Raw genomic sequence first — 5,489 nt, forward strand, 5'->3', positions numbered from 1 at the left:
TTTATACCTTTTCTCCTGTTAATATGTCTTTCGTCAGCTTAATGTGCAGGCTTCAATCACAGAACCTAAGGGTAAAGTTTTTTGCTCTCCATCACTGTATTTTACTTCTACTTATTTTCTTGAGATTATTTCTGTTTAACACAAGGTTTCTCAACAGTGGTGCTACTGACTGAGCTGGATTCTTTGTTGCGTGGGTCATCCTAGGCATGGAAGTTAGCAGAATCTCTGGCCTCTACCCACCAGAGGCCAGTGGCACAGTTGTGACAACCAACCAAAAATAACTCCAGACATCGCCAAATGTCCTCTGGGGAGCAAAATCAACCGCAGCTGAGAACTACTGTTCTCTGCATGGTGGAAACACTTATGTGACCGTGCATTACTGCACATCTCTTCCAGTTACTGAGGCCATGATCTAGCTTGAAATTGGCCAGGGTGGGGATATTTACATCACAGGAATCTGGGAATACCACAAATCAGGGCGTGATTTATTGTTTTGTTGGTTGTCTAGATTTAAGAAAGTAATGATGAAAAATGTTCCAGTATTCAAAATTATCTGAGTCAGAAATGAGTGACTCACATTATTGACGAATAATTTTCACATATTTCTAGAAAGAACATGCTCAGTTGTGTCATATGCTGCTGAAAAGTCAAGTGAATTGAGAATAAATTAGACTTGGCCAGATAAAATTGACGGTGACCTTGGTAAGTACTGTCTCAGTGGAGTAGCAAGGAAGGAAGCCTGGGATGGTTGTGGAAGTGGTTCAAAGAGTTGAGAATAGTAACAATTCTTTGGACTTCTATGGGAATATATTCAAGGGATTGTCTTTTTTTAATATGGGAGATATTAACGCATGTGAAGCTGTTGTTGGTTATGATCCAGTAGTGAGGGAGAAATTAAATGTAAAAGAGAGGGATACATCGAAGGATAAAAGTCTTTTGAGTCAGTTTAAGGGGATATGGTCCAAGGATGAAAAGGGAGGTAAGCACAGTTGATGGCCTTTGATAAAAAAAATACTGATGTCATATGGGTATTACGAGGTTCCAAATAAACTCACCAGTGTGAGAACATTTAATAAATCCTAAGATACTAAAAAGTACGGTCAAACCACTATTCAGATAATAAAAGATTTTACTTGCAGATTTTGAGATAAAAGAGTTTGTCTATCCCAAGTCAGTAACACAACACAGTGGCTTCGCTGATCCATTCAAGCCTCATGAGAAAAACCGTACAAGATACATCTTCAGATTCTCCGTTCCATTTACGTTATTAAGTTGGAAAATAGTGTGAAAACTAATATACTGGGATCAGAACCTATACTTCCCATTTCGTTTCTCCTACTGTTTTATTGAAGAAAGAATTTTTGTGATCTTTTCCGGTTTTGTAGCTTCGCTTTTCTTTTCCTCCGATTTTTTATACAAAGAGCAGACGAAGGAGAACAACTTACTGACCTACTCCTTAAAAACGCGTTTCCCTTTTCCACCTCTAAATAACTAAATGGAAAAACGGGAAATCATTTCGTGGGTAGAAAAGAAAAAAAGTCCAGAAAAAATGTGACGTCGGTTAATGAGTAATGAGTATTTATTTCCCCCTCGGCCTGAAGGTGGACGCAGTAGTACCTTTACAGAGGTGCGGCAGTGAGGAAGTGTGCACGGGCAGATGGCAGGGAGCGCTTCCCAACCTGAGCGGCGCCTGTTCCCCCAGGGCGAGGAGAGGAAGCGCGGGCGAAGCGGTTAATATTGGGCGAGAGTAGAGGAGAGGCTGAGGCCGAGTCGGGGCTGAGTAACGAAACTTCCTTGAGGTTGTACAGGGCGCGGACCTCAACGGCACGGGGCCTTTAAGGCTCTGAAACAATAAGCTGAAACCAGTCTCCGAAAAGACTAAAGGTACGGGCTGAGAAGGAGGGGACACCACTCCCTTCACCTGCCAACCGCCGCCAGCCTGAGCTCGCTTCTGTCCTCGGTAAACAAACAGACAGACAGACAGACAGACAGACAGACAAACCAACCAATCAACCAACCGCAGACGGAAAGACGTAACCCTAGTTCCGTTGGTTCTTCCGGGCCTGCCCCTCTGAGCTCCGCCTCTCGGCCCCGCCCTCGTGTCTGATATTTCTCCACCCCTGAGTGCGGTCACTGTGATTTGTTACAGGCTTTCAGGCAAAGGTCTTTAGGAGGGGAACCTAAGGGATTGTTGTGAAATTGGACTCAGTATATTATAAATTCCGGTCACTTCAACCAGGATTTTAAAGACGTTGGAGAAATACAGTGAAATCTTTTCTATTTAATTAATTTATTCATTTGTAAATAAGAACACCGATTTTACCAGTGATTTGGCAGATCTTGCTCAGGATCCAAGAATGAGTGACACGTGACTGCAGTCCAATGCTACTGCTAAATTGAAGCTCTTTAGCCGGTTAACCCTAAACCAACTTTTAAGTGAAAACTGATGACTTCTTAAATGAGTTTCCAGATAACCTAAAATTATACAACTACTGCAGATCTAAAGCAAGTTTGATTCTCTTGAAATGTAAATATATCAAACTTTGGCAATGCTTTAGTTTGTCACCAATTATTGCAATGTCGAATAATCTTGTTCAGAAACTGCCCAGCTCTATTCCTTCCTGTGCTCATTCATGTAATACAATTAGTTTGTAAGAAAGATGAAAGTCTAGGGTATAAAAAAACACCCCCCCCCCAAATTTCCCTGCATAATAAAAACATTTGTTCTGAAGAAATTCTCTGTAGGCTAATTCAATGATCCACTGAGCTTCCAGAGCTCTTTAAAATCATTATCACAGTCATAAGTAGGAAGGATGAGCTTTAGCTCCCTTTGATGTAGTTACTTTGATGCATAAATACACAGTGACTATGAATAATAAACTGTAAAAATATAGTAATGGAAACATTATGTATACCTGAGTTTAATATTTTAATCTAATAGAAACTAGAACTAAAATTTTAAATTCAAAACTATAAAACTTCACAACATTGTTGAATGTACTTATGTCACTAAATTGTACTCTTAAATATGGTTACTGGTAAACTGATGTATATGTCACCAAAATTTAAAAAATTTAATTTATAAAACTACAAAACTGAGCCAGTAATTCAGAAAAAGATTTATTTTTAAACATAGAAAATGAACCAGAAAAATACATTTAAGGGACCCTACCTTGTTTATATATTACTTTTAAAGTAAGCCCTACATATTTTTAGTGACATGCCTACCTGAATTACTAACAAAGTAATTATAAATAGTTACTATTCAAGCATATATTATTTTGCCTCTAATAGAAGAATTCAGTAATTTCTTACTGATAGGCTCAGACCTCTTTTTATTGCTCTACCACATGTAAACATTTTTCAGTTCTTTTTTTAAAAAAAGTATCTTTCTTTAATGCAACCACAATGGATCATTAATACTCAAACCATCAGTTTTTCTATTTAAGCATTTACATACACCTGCTTAAGTCTAGGAACATCTTACTAGGAAATGCAACTCAGAGAAAGTTCTTGGTGGTTTTATGGAAATCTTTCCTTCCTGCCTGCCCTCTCTCTGTTCTGCATACCCTTATTCTACTCCTCTTTTTTTCCTCTCTTTTATTTTTTCTTATTATACAACATATAGTATTATATTTATAAAATTAATTATATTGCTTTCCAGTTAGAAGGCAAAGACAAGAGATGGGGGAACAAAATGAATTAGTGAGAAGAGGAACTATTTCCTGCAGAGGTGAAGGAGCCACAGTTACATACCATTTCTCTCCTCTACTGCTCTGGCAATGGAACGAACCCCAGCAATGGACAAGACCGCCCTTGAATGTGAGCACGGGATCTTTTTATAAATATATCATGTAGTAGAAAATCACTGTCATACATGAGTAATGGGTGTGGATCAAATGTACAAGTCTTGCAGTGGCCTGCAGGAAGCCAGAAGGGCCTCCAAGCAGACTTCAGTACTCATGTTATGAGGTTTAGCAGTTTGAAGAGCTAATTCTTTGCACAGAAATCTGTCTTCCTCATGACTCTTGTTAAGGATTGCCCTTTCTTAAAAGGGGCTTCTCTACTGACATTAGTAGCAATGAACGAGGGAACAAAAATCAAGATGAGGGCTTGGAGGGTTTAGCTATGTAAATTTATATTGTATATTACACTTGACATATATTCTAGAGTTATTCAGAGGGAACAGAAAACTTTCATTGTGGTAACCAGAACAGAATGTTGTTCTAATAGTCTCCCCCTTTACAAGTCTTTATGTCACTGCAAAGGATTCCAAAATATATATTTTTTCTAATTGTCTTCCCCTTCTCACCTAACTTCTGGCTGTCTTATCTCCCTCTACATATCCCTCTCCACCTGCCTGGATTTGTTATTTCTTCCTATAGAAGGAAAAAAACCCAGTCTCTTACTGTCCTTGTGTCTAAGAAATGTTGCAGTGTTGATTATCAGAGTAAAGTTTAATGGCTTCCTTTTCCACACAGCTCTATAGAAAGAACTTGGCTTAGAACTTGGCTTGATCTTGATATCTGGAAAATTTAGCAGTGGTGAATTTTCAGCAGCAGTGGTTGGGAGAGGATAAATTGTGATTCTGTGCATTAAAAAAAGGGATTTTTACTCTAGCAATTTTGTCCTCTACTGTTTTAAGTCAAACATACCTCACTACCATACAGAATTCTTTTCTCTACAAACAAGAAATTTATTATTTCTTCTACCTTGGCCTTATTATGCCAGGGGACCATTTTCCTCTCCCTTCCTGCTATGGATGGAAAGTTTGTACCCAACCTGCCCCAAACTAATGTGTTAAAATCTTCATCCCTAATATGATGGTATTTGAAGACAGAGCCTTTGGGAGGTAATTAGGTCATAAGGGTGTAGTCCTCATGTTGGATTAGGGCCCTTATAAGAAGAGACAAGCTTGCTTCTTCTCTCTCTGTTCTCTGCCATGTGAGAATACAAAGAGACGGTATCAGTCTGCAAACCAGGAAGCAGGCTTTCATCAGACACTGGGTCTATCAGCACTATGATCTTAGACTTTCAGCCTTCAGAACTGAGAAAAATAAATAGTTGCTGTTTAAGCTATCCAGTGTATGGTAATTTGTTATAATGGCAACCTGAATAAGATACTGCACATATTGTATTTTCACCTGAAAGAACAAAAAGTAATGGTGTCAAGTAAAAATATCTTTTCCTCTAATGTTAGATTTCTACTCAGTAAGGACTGAGTGGTGCTGATAGAAATTTTGGTTCATTTATTCATGAAGACCTAATGGAATTAAAATTAGAGAAACCCAGGTACAAAAATACAAAAATACCATTATTGGTGACTACAATCTCTTTTAAAAAATAAAATTTATCTTTCTCAAAATGTTATTTAAAAATTTTACTTTATTTAAAAAGCGTATATAATATGTTCCATGATATAAAATTCTACACATAGTAGATTTAAAAACACTGTAATGGAAAATATAAATATTCATTTTGTTTTCCTG

Source organism: Pteronotus mesoamericanus, unplaced genomic scaffold (genome assembly GCF_021234165.1).
Source record: "Pteronotus mesoamericanus isolate MK-2021 breed Mesoamerican mustached bat unplaced genomic scaffold, CSHL_Meso_final scaffold_36, whole genome shotgun sequence".
Classification (NCBI taxonomy): domain Eukaryota; kingdom Metazoa; phylum Chordata; class Mammalia; order Chiroptera; family Mormoopidae; genus Pteronotus; species Pteronotus mesoamericanus.